The sequence below is a fragment of the Oreochromis niloticus genome, linkage group LG20 (assembly GCF_001858045.2).
Source record: "Oreochromis niloticus isolate F11D_XX linkage group LG20, O_niloticus_UMD_NMBU, whole genome shotgun sequence".
In the NCBI taxonomy this organism is placed as follows: domain Eukaryota; kingdom Metazoa; phylum Chordata; class Actinopteri; order Cichliformes; family Cichlidae; genus Oreochromis; species Oreochromis niloticus.
In genome coordinates, this window is record NC_031984.2 from 3,326,133 (window position 1) to 3,340,637 (window position 14,505).

Genomic DNA, 14,505 nt, shown 5'->3' on the forward strand with positions numbered 1-14,505 from the left:
GCCTCAACCCACCTCCCGATTCTTTTCTCTCTTTCTTTCTGTCTCTTTGCTTTTCATATTCCACTCAGATAATATTATGAAAACACGATTAAAATATGAGCCTTCAGAGAGTGGATAGTGCCATAGTGCTCCTCTTGTGAAAGAAAATGTGTTTGCATGACAAAGCATTCAGTCTATGATTCTGTTTGTTAGAGCAGGTTTTTTAAAAAAGGCCATGGAAGTGTAACATAGTTAAATAGAGTTCAAGTTAAATCCCGCTAAATGGGACATTGGCACCACCTACTGTTGCAAAAGTCACCCTGCAATATTTACAAAGGGTAAGAAATTCTGGGTAATCCTCAGAGCAATGGAGGATTCCCGTAGAGGTAAGAAATGTACAAATGTCGTGGACAAAAAAATCATGTTACTAGCTGTAATAGTAATATAAGTTGATTCAGTTATTTTTGGTGTCACAGGCTGGGTCACTGAGCCAGCGCTCTGAGTATAGTTTTGTATTCATTTCATGTTAGATTTGTGATTATAGTTCTTGTGTTATTAATATTTAGCTTTTAGTTGAGGTTAAAGGCAGCCATTATTTATTATTGTTTCCTTGGTCTCCATGTTTAGGTTCTTGTCTAGTTTTATCATGTGTTTTAGGTTTGTTAAGTCTAGTTTCCATGTTTCCTGTTTTATTTTGTGAAAAGATGGCGTGTCATGACCGACTTTTTATTAATGAAACCATGTTGAAACTAAAAATCCAGATCAGGAATGGATAAAGATGAAAAGCCCCGAACAGACAAACAGTAAGCGGTTGCAGATCATTCTTCTTTATCAAAGTACTATTCCAATAAATAACTTACAATAGAACTTATTTATGTTTTATTATCGAATTAACTCCGCAGATAAATGTAAAATGCAGGCGTATCGTGTAGAGCTATCTAAAATGCATTGAAATACAGTAATCTAGTCATCGTTGTCGTTATGTCTTTGTATAGGCTACTTATTTATTTATTTTTTATCATTATTAGATTTTAATGGGTTTCAGGGATGTATTGATAAGTGTCCTGCTCCTGCAAGAGAAGATCAAATACAGGTTGAGCCAGCTGTCATTTTTCTCACATGTCATTTGTCTTTTTGAATCCACATTTTAGTTAGCTAACCTATTTATTTCCTGTCCAAGAGAGCAAAAAAATCAGAGGACACGAAGGAACACACAAAGATCAACAGGTAGTGTGAAGATTGTGAAGATATTTTCACCTCCACCAAGGTCACACAAATCCCCAGCATTTAAACATGAGAACATAGAGCACCGGTAGAACCTGTGTGTGCTCAGAAACCCCAACAGTAAAGACAAAGAGTGTTAGCAAGTTGAGCAAGAAACATACAGGGAGGTCCCCATCAGTGTTCTGTTGGGACTAGTGATGGTAAATTTGATTCTTTTTACTGAATCGAGTTTTAATGAGTCACTCACCAAAGTGAATCGGGTTTTTTGAGTCATTTGAGTCACTGAGTCAGTTGACCAGAGAGTGCAAAAAATGTACATTTTCACTCAAACTTAATTTTTTTCTCTTTTAGTGTAAATCCTACTGCTAAGATGAGTGATTCTTAAAGAAAACAACTATTTTATATACCAAAAAAGAGCAAAAGAATTTCTAAAGGGAACATTTCTTTTGTTTATTTTTATTTTATTAGTATTTTCCTTACATGTGTCAAATATATATTTTCTCATCTAAATGTCCACTGAGCTGTGAGCCAGGGGGCGGTAGTGCGCCTTAACATTGGTTGCCAACGAAGAAGAAGAAGAAGTAGCTGCGAGCCAGGAGGGAGGGGGTGAGTGAGTGAGTGAGTGATTCGTTCGCTCTATGATTCAGCACAGGAGGGAGGGGGTTAGCGAGTCATGAGTGATTCGCTCGCTCTATGATTCAGCACAGGAGGGAGGGGGTGAGCGAGTCATGAGTGATTCGCGCGCTCTATGATTCAGCACAGGAGGGAGGGGGTTAGTGAGTCCTGAGTGATTTGCTTACGCTACGATTCAGCACAGGAGGGAGGGGGTTAGTGAGTCATGAGTGATTTGCTTCCCCTACGATTCAGCGCAGGAATGGAGGGGGTGAGTAGCTCAAATGTGCTGTTAGCATGTTAGCAGAGCGTTGCTACTGTGAACCGAGGAGCTATTGTCTTGATGTGAGCTTCTACTCAGGGTTTTTTCTTCCAGTTCAGAGCAGAAATGTTTTTGTTAAGATACTGGATGTTGTGTTTTTCTTCACAATTTGAATTATAAGCTAGATATATTTCTACTAGTGAAATTAGTTTGCTAACAGCAACAGGGATGAGTCAGTGAGTCAGTTGCGCTTGTGAATCATGATTCACGAGTCAGTAAAGTGATTCTCGAGTATTGAACGATTCGTTCATGATTCGCGCATCACTAATTAAAACTGAGTGAGGGATGAAAATAATACTTAGACTTTAGCTGTTGGTCAGTTTTCCTTTCAAGCTGGCACATTTGTCTAACAGCAGCAGCTCAGTCAGGTTTGAAAGTGATGTTTGATTTGGCAGAAATTTACCCCGGATGCTCTTCCTGACACAACTCCGTATCACAGGAAGCCAAATGTATCCTGCTTTTCATACCAAGTATCACAGTCTCTGTTATAGTGATGCGCGAATCATGAACGAATCGTTCAATACTCGAGAATCACTTTACTGACTCGTGAATCATGATTCACAAGCGCAACTGACTCACTGACTCATCCCTGTTGCTGTTAGCAAACTAATTTCACTAGTAGAAATATATCTAGCTTATAATTCAAATTGTGAAGAAAAACACAACATCCAGTATCTTAACAAAAACATTTCTGCTCTGAACTGGAAGAAAAAACCCTGAGTAGAAGCTCACATCAAGACAATAGCTCCTCGGTTCACAGTAGCAACGCTCTGCTAACATGCTAACAGCACATTTGAGCTACTCACCCCCTCCATTCCTGCGCTGAATCGTAGGGGAAGCAAATCACTCATGACTCACTAACCCCCTCCCTCCTGTGCTGAATCGTAGCGTAAGCAAATCACTCAGGACTCACTAACCCCCTCCCTCCTGTGCTGAATCATAGAGCGCGCGAATCACTCATGACTCGCTCACCCCCTCCCTCCTGTGCTGAATCATAGAGCGAGCGAATCACTCATGACTCGCTAACCCCCTCCCTCCTGTGCTGAATCATAGAGCGAACGAATCACTCACTCACTCACTCACCCCCTCCCTCCTGGCTCGCAGCTACTTCTTCTTCTTCTTCGTTGGCAACCAATGTTAAGGCGCACTACCGCCCCCTGGCTCACAGCTCAGTGGACATTTAGATGAGAAAATATATATTTGACACATGTAAGGAAAATACTAATAAAATAAAAATAAACAAAAGAAATGTTCCCTTTAGAAATTCTTTTGCTCTTTTTTGGTATATAAAATAGTTGTTTTCTTTAAGAATCACTCATCTTAGCAGTAGGATTTACACTAAAAGAGAAAAAAATTAAGTTTGAGTGAAAATGTACATTTTTTGCACTCTCTGGTCAACTCACTCAGTGACTCAAATGACTCAAAAAACCCGATTCACTTTGGTGAGTGACTCATTAAAACTCGATTCAGTAAAAAGAATCAAATTTACCATCACTACTCTGTTAACCCTTGAATTGTGTTCATGGATTTTGTTACTCAGCTAATGTTTATAGTTCTAGTCAACAAACTTTATTAAATTTAATTAAATTAGATCTTATTTACATACACTTACAATCATACAATTTTACAGTTTTACCCGTATTTAATAAAGTAGAGTTTTAATTGTTTTTAGGTTCTACTGTTACCTGTTGAATTTTATATTAACATTAAAGCCTTGTGAACTGACTGCATGGCTACGGCTCCATCCTATTGCAATAGGTACCTCCCACGGCCTCAAGGCACTTTATATTTTAAGGTATAAAGTGTTGTAAGGTATAAAAATACAGAGAGAACTCCAACAATATGACCCCCTTTAAATAAGTGCTTTGGCAACAGTGAAAAGGAAAAACTTCTTTTTTTATCACAGTCTGAGACGGCAGACCCAACAGAGTCCAAAACCAGAGAACATGAAGCCAAAAAAAAGTTTAAAAAAACCTACAAAGCCCCGCTCTGGGGCTGGCCGTGTAGAAAGTGGCAGCGCAGACACAGTTCATGAGGTCGACTGTGTGGGAAGCGGTGGTGGTGCAGGCGTAGCAGGTCCGGAGGCCAACTGCGCGGAAAGCGGTGGTGACGGAACACTTTGGGAGACTGGCCACGTGGAAAGTGGCTGCGACACAACAGTTCAAGAGTCCACCAGCATGGGAAGCGGCAGTGGCAAAACAGTCCAGGAGGCAGGCCATGTGGAAAGTGTCAGCGGCAACGTTGAAGCTCGGTAATGAATGGCCAGGAAGGTAGTGATGGTATGGTGAGGTAAATAAATGTGGACAGGCAAGGCATGGAGGATGTGGACAGACAAGCTAAGCATGATATGGACATGCAGGCCAAGCAGGACATGGACGAGGCAGACCAGATGAGGCAGGACGAGATGATGGCGTCGCAGCCGCAGGCGGTTGAGCTGTGGGCAGCGTAGCGGCCACAGGTGGTTGAACTGTAGGTGGAGCTGATGGCTGGAAAGACTCTCCAGCAGACACGAGGGAGTGCTGGAGCAGCTGTCCTGAGCCCCCACTGGAAACAGACGGCAGTGTGGAAACCACAGGTGGCTGAGCAGGTGGTGGAAGCGGTGGTTGGAGTGGTGATTGTCTGTGAGCCACAGGCAGCTGAACTGATTCTCCTGAGCCTCCAGTGGAGACAGGAATGGGTGCAGGCACGTGCCAGACACTAGCCGCCCCCAACCGAGTAGGTGTGGGTGCAGAAGTCAACTGTGTCCTGGCTGGCCTTGCCCTGGGGACTGGCATGGGTGCCAGGGCAGACCGAACACCAACCACTCACACTGAGGAGTAACTACAGATCCAGGAGTTAACTGGTTCACAGCTGCTCTCACCCTGGCAGCTGGGACAGGCACCGGCAACGGCTGGGCATCTGCTATCCCCACCCGAGGAGTAGGTACAGGTGCAAGGACTAGCCAAAGCAGGGACCAACCCGGTCCCAGCCCCCCTCACCTGGGGAACTGATACGGGTGTAGGGGAAGACACCTTGTTCTCAATGAGAAGCCTGCACTCAGGGGAACCCAATCATCCAGTGTGTCCTGGGTCTGCCCCGGGGCCTCCTCCCGGTGGGCCATTCCCGGAAAACCTCATCCAGGAGGCATCCTTGTCAGATGCCCGAACCACCTCAACTGGCTCCTTTCGATGTGGAAGATTTTGTCCATGTCCAAGTTATTTGTTATGGACTTCTCATGGGCCAAGATCACCAAATGCTGCACGATAGTACTTAAACTGAGAAAAAAAAGCAGGGCAATATCCTCATAAGAAGCCGCAAACAGCAAAATGTCTGACATGAAAAAACTGATATTAGAACATATTTCTCATGACCCATTTCCTGTCCATGTGCTAGCCACCTTGATGTTTGTTGCCAAAATTTATAACAAGTAACTGTCGTGCAGTTGCAGCACCCAAACTTTCCGGTGCAATGAAGCCATGGCTGTGTCATTTCTGAATATTATTTTTCTTGATGCTGTTGACAGGCAGGACATTTCAGAGAAATACAAAACACGATGGCACTATTTCAGGTGTTGTAGTCAAGTGCGCTATCAGAGCTTTTGTAACTACTCTGCTGTGGGTTGTAGCTGTGTTAGTTCATTGAGACTGGTACTTCTGTTGTAAGATTGACAAGAAAAACATCACGCTACCCTGCAAACCTGAGGGAAATCTCACTTATGCAGAAAAAGAACAATTCCACCATCACGCTGGGGTCTTTCTTTGTGGAGTTTGCATGTTCTACCCGGGTTTGTGTGGGTTCTCTCCAGTACTCTGGCTTCCTCCCACAGTCCAAAGACATGCAGTTAGTGGGGTTAGGTTAACTGGTAACTCTAAATTGCCCATAGGTGTGAATCTGAGTGCACGCGGTTGTCTGTCTCTCTGTGTCAGCCATGCGACAGACTGGCAACCTGTCAAGGATGTACGCAGCCTCTCGCTGGGAGACAGCTGGCATAGGCTCCAGCCCCCCGGCAACCCTGAAAAGGATAAGAGGAAGAGAATGGATGGATGATCCATATAAGAGTGTTGAAGATTAAAGATCACCCTTCCACCATGTTTTTAGAATTAGGACACATCGCCCCCTGCAGGTAGAATATATGTATGTATTCACCCTTTAGTAGTACTATGCTTACAGCTTTGAGCAATCCACCCACATCAATACTTGCTCGTTTTGATAACATTTCCACACGGTGTTTCAAATAAGTTTACATTCATAGCAGTGAATGTCACATCTGTATTTGAGAGACTGACTTTTTTTTCTGCGGTAACTATGCTCCAAATTGCAAAATGGTAAATGGTCACAAACCAGCAATCTAAGGAGAGCTCCTCAGACCATCATTTCCTTGGTCACGTTTTCTAGCCACTCCAGTTCCTAAACCTTTTCCAGTTCTACCACTGAGGCATTCCCAAAGCAGTGAAAGATGTAGTCTGCCTTTATATCCACTTTGGTCAAAACTGTGTAACATGTTTCTATTAAGCTTCATATTCTCTGTAGCCCAATGACATTTTGCTTCCATGTTTTGTTAAAAGAGGCGGGACAGAGTCTCCCATGTTTCCACTTGCATCACATCTGAGTCGGGGTAAATGGTCTTGACATTCAGCCTTACGTTTTGAGAATAATACAGAGTACTAAAGCAGAGTTGTGAGTATGGTTTTTTTGCTAATAGTAAATTTTTTTATTCTTAATCAAACACATAATGTCATGAAGCGCAGTTCATACACTAAAGCGGGACCCAAAAGCAAACTCAATACCCTTAATGTGAGCAAGTACAGATTTTATTGATTTAACAAAAGGTGACCCAGAACAACCAAGGAAGCAAAATCACGCAACTGAAGGAAACCTGGAAGACAAAATACACAGCGAAGCTGTATTCGGGACCATGGGAGGCTGCAACAGAAAGGGAAGAAAATTACTGGTGAGCAGGGAAATGAAGAGACACAACGAGGCAGGGCTATAGTAATCTGGCTTACGATGAGAGCCGGACCGTGGGACTCGGAGGGGGGGAAGCATGTCCGTGGGAGGCAAATACGAGGAGGCAGGGACGAGGATAGATGGTGCACTCAGAGATCCGAGCAGGCATGAGGATAGGCCGGTGGCAGGCACAAAACGCCAGATAGTAACCTGGGCACACAGAGGTAGCATTAACACAGTTCATGCAACACTTGGATATACACAAAGCTTTGCAGGGAGCCTAGTTACCACTGATGGGTGACTAACGGACTGGCGTGGAGCATCCGTCAGCGCAGGGTTAAATAGTCCTCCTGGTAATCACCTGGAATGGGACGCAGGTGTGATGGTGATGGCCCAGCCTGGGGGTGTGGCCACCAGGGCATCCCACACACTGCCCAGACACAGAGCCACGGACCATAACACATAAATCAAACTACAAGTCTGATTAATATGTTAAATGATAAATGAGCTTGAGTAGTGAAAATGAATCTTCTAATGTCTGAATTCTGTGTGTGGACTTTTGTGTTTCTGCAGGAATGTGAACAGATAAGAAATGTATCACCAAGCCATCAATATAGATGATACCCTCGTTTGGCTCTTGACCAAGGCGGTCGCACTTTTCTCCCTCTCCCTTGTCTTTCCTGCTTGGCTTCTCATGTCCATGTCTAGTCTCGTCTACTTGGAAAATGGTGAGAGCAACACGCAGGAGCCACTAAGGAATTTCTGACTTTAAAAATCTATGATTTAGTAAAATATATTGGATAGAGTACAGTGATGTGAAAAAAGTGTTTGCCCTCTTCCTGATTTCCTTTTTTTTTTTCTTTTTTTTTGGGGGGGGGGGGGGGGGGGGATGTTTGTCACGCTTAAATTTTTTCAATCATAAATATTGGCCAAAGACAACACAAGTAAACACTAAATACATTTTCTAAATGAAAATGTTTATTATTATTAAAGGCAGAAAAAAATCAAACACTAAATGGCACTATGTTAAAAAGTGATTGCCTCCTAAACCTAATAACTGGTTGGGCCTCCCTGAGCGGCAACAACTGCAATCAAGTGTTTGCAATAACTGGCAATGAGTGTTTTACAGCACTGTGGAGGTATTTTGGCCCACTCATCTTTGCTGAATCGTTACAATTTAGACACATTGGAGAGTTTTCCAGCATGAACCACGTTTTCAGGTTTCATCACAGCATATCAATCGGATTCAAGTCTGGACTTGGACTTCATTTTGTTTTTATGAAGCCATTCAGAGGTGGACTTGCTGGTGTGTTTTGCTCATTGTCCAGAATCCGAGTGTGCTTCAGCCTGAGGTCATGAACAGATGGGTGGACATTCTCCTTTAGGATGTTTTAGTTGACGGCAGAATTCATGATTCCATTCACCAAAGCAAGTCCTCCAGTTCCTGGGGCAGCAAAACAGACACTCACACTATCACCCATTCATAAAATATGCATCTTGAGAATATATCTACTATCTAATACAATCAAACATACACTGCTTCAAGACTATTCATGTTTCCACTGTTAGTTTGAGTCTTTTGAGTTATTATCGTATGGGGGCCATTCATCAGAGGGAAAAGATTTACAAAAATCAGTACAGATATTCAATAAAAACACATTGCCCAATTTGCACTTCGTGCGTCCGCCCTCCATCACTAACCCAGGTATGGGTTACACGGCAGTAGTCCAGATAGACATCTCCAGATCTGACTCTCAATCCAGCGTTCCGACGCCAGCCATGACATGTAATCTCGTCATTCTGTCCTGGGTTTTCTCAGAGCATCCCCCACAGTGAGAAATGCCCCGAACCCTTCATGTAATCTATTTTTTACATTCTATTTAAGTATTTTTTTCTTTATTCATTTTTTAAAGAGGTCTGACATTAATAAGGCCTAAGGGTGGTTAGTGACAGTGTTGCCAACTCCTCAGTAAGGAAAATCGCTATTGGCTGTCCTAAAAGTCGCTAGAAGTCGCTAAATGAAGTCATTGCGTAATTTGCATAACTGGTCATGCTAATGTGATTGTAACCTACCTACGTTGTTGAAGAGAGAAATAACAACGTGGAACAAGACATAAAGTGAGTAAAAAACGTCCTAAATGCATTTAGAATTTATTTAGAACTACAAATTAAATTTCTTTTAGCAATTATTGTTTTTTAATGTCACAATTCTAACCCTGCTCCTTTATCCGGGTTTGGACCGGCAAAAGTGACACTCTGGTGGAGTTACTTTGTGTGTGTGTGTGAGTGTGTGTGTTTATAAGTAGTTTTAAACCTTGTGATCCACAAAACAGCATAACAGTAAAAGAAGAATTGACTGCGTTACAGTCAGTGCGGGAGCGGCCGCTTTGCTCGTGCGCGATTCATTTGCCGTTTGAACGCATAGATGTGAACATCTCCTGCCCTGATAGCAGCTGGGGGAGGACTATCGTCCGCCTGTGAGCGCTTTGGCACGAGTGAGGTGCACCCGCTGCTTGTTGAGAGTAAGAGCGATACGCGCTTTCACCTCAAAAAGTCGTCATAAATAAGGCTCCAATAACACCAGAAAAAGTCGCCAGATTTGTCGCTAGTCGCTTTATAGAAAAAAAGTCCCTAAGTGGGTCTGAAAACTCGCTAAATATAGCGACAAAGTCACTGGTTAGTGAAATAGAACTTAGTTTTGTTTGTTTTTTTAATTGGTTAATCAAACATTATTTTAACAGGGGAGGGGGATTAGTTTTTCACAGGTCCAGGTAAGCTTGGCTAGCTTTTCCCTTTAATAAATTAAACAGACATACAAATATAATTTGTTTGATCCCACACTGAGGAGATTAACTTGTTACAGCAGCAGAAGGGGCAGGAAGAAAAGAGAATTAGAGATATACTGGGCAAAAAAGCCCAAATCAATGCTTTATAAAGATGGTTGTTATATACAATAGCATACACCAATGTTATTATTATTATTATTATTTGCTTATGTTCATAAAGTGCAGTGAGAGTGACAATAATACACATGTATTTTTTAACCCATATTTCACTAACTGGGCCCACGTCCTCATTTTAGGTTTGACAATGTTTTAGTAGGTAAAGCTGAATGCTTGGACATGAATTGAGCTGAGGTTTGGGGAAGGCCTCGAAGGGGACTGGCGATGGCTCCCGGGCCTGCCTGGCAGATCCCCATGTACTAAAGAGAAGTGAAGAAGTTAAAGAATTGAAAAGGGGAGGGAGGGAGGCTGGAGCATGTAAACGAGAATGAACCTATGTAGGTGAGAACCGGAAGGAGCGTGTTAGGAGGCGTGGTCCCACTCCTGAAATTCCGATACTTAATCTCCAATTATCCTGTGTGCCTATTGTACAGCCTGACAATAGGACTCAGTTTTACACTATGGCTGTAACAGACACTGCTGAAAGAGCTGCTCAGGGCCTCCACAGCCTCATGCAGGTGGAGAGAGGTGTTGTCCATACTCCACATTAGCTTGGCTAACATCCTCCTCTCACTCAACTCCTCTATGGAGCCTAGGGGACTGTCCAGGAGTCTTTATAGTGCAACAGCACATGCGTAATGCGTAAAGAATTAATAATATAGAGCTGGACAGAACTGAGAAAGCAACATTAGCAGTGGACATGCTGCTTTGTAAAACCGTTACCCCACCCCAAAGTGGCCTGGTATCCCATACTCTCAGAGCACTCTACACAGGATACCCCAAGGGAAACAGTCAAACGAGCTCTCAAAGTCCACTTCCTTCACAGAGGGTTACTGTAGGTGGTACGTGTGTGTCTACCATTTGTTTCACCATCCTCTAAAATGGATTCTCGATATTGAGACACAATATCTGTCAGTGCCCCCCAGGGTGGCTGTGGCTACAATGTAGCTTGCTATCACCAGTGTGTGAATGTGTGTGTGAATGGGTGGATGACTGAATGTGTAAAGCGCTATACAAATACAGGCCATTTATCATTTACCATTCCATAGTTTTTCGATGTGTTACTTAACAGTACATCTGTTTTCTGTTCCCACAGGAATCTCTTGTTCCTCTTCACGGTTATTACGGTTATTTCAGCACAACTTGTATGAACCCATTTGTACTCAATTTGAACTATAACCCTAACCTCCAGTATTAGAAATGCTTACAGCATGAGTATCCTGGAAACCTTCAGATACATGTAGAGAATTAAAGTGGTAGGTTTAATCTTTAACTAAAATATCTAACATGACTGTTTTGTATGAATGGGTTAAACTTTGCACTGTCCACCTGCACGGTGCAGATGTAGAACTGAATATCTGGACCAAATCCATTTGATCATGACCAAGGGGAGCATCACTTGATTATCCGGAGAGATAAGCTTGAGTCAGCATGAATCTGAAAATAATGTATGCAGAACACATCAGCTAATATATTTCATTTAGATAAGTGCTCAGTGCCTGCATTTAACATGTTTGCAGGAGTTTTGGGATTGGGCAGTTTAACGAGATCGGTTTTGCTGCTTTTGCAATGTTAATGTTACTGTCAATCAAGAAAGAAGAAGCAGCTGCCGTGGTTTAACCTCCTAGGACCTGCCGTCCACATATGTGGACATCACATTTTTCGTTATTTTGACCAAAATACTCAATTTTGCTCTACATGGGCCTGATATCCACTTACGAGGACATTATACTGCTACTGTTCTATCAAAATTTTAAATGAATATCCTCATTTGTGGCTCTCATTTTTCTTAAAAACAAAAATAAGGTAAAAAAAAAAAAATTTCTGGAAATTCTTTGTTTTTACATTCATCTGGCCCCAATATGCCCAAATATCAAAGAGAAATTAAAAATGCATGTCGTGGAAGAGTTCAGGTCTTAGGAGGTTAATGTAGGTGTAACATAATAAAACTCTTAACCAGTCACTTCACCCTCTTTAAATAAGCTTTCTTTAGTCCATACCTCCTACTCTGGACTACAGTATCCCATTTGAGTAGCATTGCACATGGATTTGATTTAAATTAAAAATAAAAAACGTATGTGAAGTAGATTTTGACTCCGTGGGGCAGGAAGTAAGGAGGACCCAAATGCAGGTGCTTAGAGCCGTTTATTTGGCTGAATATCCAGGTACAAGAATGGATCAGGCAATACAAAGGAAACTAAAATGTCAAATTACAGAAACTGAACTGAGCTAAACTAATCACAGACACACAAAAAACTCCAGGGAAGAGCAGACAATCTGACCAATAGAGATGGTAAGCTCGAAATAGATGTTTCAACACTGTCTTGAGCGTCTGAAGTGCAGATTCAAAACACTGCTCCAAAGTGCATTTCAAAACACCCAGATCATGTGAACATGACTAAACGAGGTTTTGGAGCACGTCACCCCAGTTTCGACAGGTGGCATACCGAGTGCTTCTAGGCGCCGCCAGATACCATACTATTCTGTTTTTTTTCTACTTTCACCAGAAAACTTTATTTGGTGTATCAGGTTCAATTCAATTCAATTCAATTTTATTTATATAGTGCCAAATCACAACTTTTCAGGTGATGTCATCCTCACTATGACCCATTACTCACATACTGTGCTGCCATAAGGAATATATTTATACTGTTAAAACATATTAGGAAAACAAATCCATTAATTACAGGTGATCTCTTAACATTTTTAGTGGGAAATCACTTTTCCTTTTTTTTTAAATTCTCACTTACACTTCTGGTTCGAAGAAAACAGAAACAGGAGGCCTCATGTTCACTTTAACCAAAACGCCAGACTCACAGTAAAACATCATGCCAGTGTTACAGAATGCAGCATTCATTGCAGCATAAACTTCAGGAAGGTTCTTCATGGTTCAGAATATTATCAAGCTAGAACAACTATGCCAGGTTCTAGCTTGATAGCATGAAGAACAGACTTGGTGACATGAACATGATCAGCCAAACACATCCAAAGTTGAGGGCTGTGCACTAAAGGTCAACTGACCCCACAAACAGCTGTAAACCTGCGTGGTTATTACAGTAAACACAGCAGTCTTTTCCTAATGTGTTTTTCTTTATAAATTGACTTTTTGTAAGCAACATGAATGTTAACATTATTTTTCTTCAAAATAGGTATTAATCACAATTGCTGGCTGTCTGGTATAATAAGTAGCTTTGATTGGAATTGTGCAGCGCTTTTCTATGTCATCGTTTCACAGATCAGCATCATCAAACCCAGCTGGGTTTCATATTGTTTGGAAGCCTAACCTAGCCTTTATAATGTCTGAATTGGTTAAATTCAATCCAATTCAATTTTATTTGTACAGCACCAAATCACAGCAACAACATTCTCCCCAACTTTCTGTGTAGCAACCCCCCCCCACCACCAATGAAGGATGACACTTTAATGATGAAGTTTTGAAGGTTTAATGGCAGTAAACCATCAATCTGACCGTAAGAGCTGGAGATGTATACATAGAAACAGTGTGTAAGCAAAAAAAAAAAAAAAAATCCACACTCTTACAATCGTAAACCTTATGACATAAAGTAAGCTTCAACATAAAATTTAACAAATATAGCCTCTGTCGCACAAACATCTAAACATGTCCTTATTTATGTTGTAAACATACCTTGTGCCTCTATCAAGGGGGCTGCTAATGACAAAAGAAATCTCCATGGGCTCCGTTAAACCATCACATTTCAAACTCCCGCGACTGCCGCTGAAAAACTGCGCCAAAAACAGTCTTACAGGAAATCGTCCCACCAAAATAAAAGCGTCTACACCCAAACAGGAAGTTGGTAGTAGAAGACAGCGATGAGTGTCAAAATAAGGTGCAAGGAAGTAAATACAGGCATTTAGGGTTATTTACATTCTGGGAATGGTACTCATGGCCGTTGATCAGTGGTCTTTGGTCAGTAGTTGTTGATCAATGATCATGAGAATTTTCACATTATTGATTAAGGAACTGACCTCCCAGCCCATTGTTCATTTAGTGGGCTGGTTTCAGTCTTTGTGCAAATGTACTGTTTATAAGGTTTGGGAAACCTGCAGTCAGCTGAGACTGAAGAAGTCACTTGGATGAGTGACTAAATGTTTCTCCCACTGAAAACGTTACGTCCAGATGAACAGAATCAACTGTTGGGATTTACTTACGTGGATGATTGAGCATGCATCAAATCAAATCAAATCACTTTTATTGTCACGTCACATGTGCAGGTACACTGGTACAGTACATGCGAGTGAAATTCTTGTGTGCGAGCTTCACAAACAACAGAGTTGTGCAAAAATACAATAACGTAAAACAAGCAAAATATAAGAATGCTAAATCTGAAAGTAATAAGATAAGATAAGATAAGATAAGATGGCCTTTATTAGTCCCACAGGTGGGAAATTTGTTTTGTTACAGCAAAAGTGCAAAGTTATGTAGCAGAAATTAGAAAACACTGGAATGCAATAAAATACAATAAAATAAAATAAAATACT

General features: G+C 41.7%; 1 long non-coding RNA gene across 3 annotated transcripts; it reads right to left on the minus strand.

Moving 5' to 3' along the window:
- Window positions 1–6,915: 6,915 nt before the first annotated feature.
- Window positions 6,916–13,795, minus strand: LOC102081133 (uncharacterized). Of its 3 annotated transcripts, none has more exons than XR_003215470.1 (4): window positions 13,652–13,795; window positions 7,352–7,493; window positions 7,123–7,273; window positions 6,916–7,039 (listed from the first exon to the last, which is right to left on the minus strand). It is a non-coding gene; the product is annotated as an uncharacterized LOC102081133 (long non-coding RNA). The 3 variants fall into 3 exon arrangements; XR_003215471.1 differs by having other exon boundaries at window positions 7,352–7,424; window positions 13,652–13,791; XR_270224.4 differs by lacking the exon at window positions 13,652–13,795 and having other exon boundaries at window positions 7,352–7,911.
- Between the last annotated feature and the right edge of the window lie 710 nt (window positions 13,796–14,505).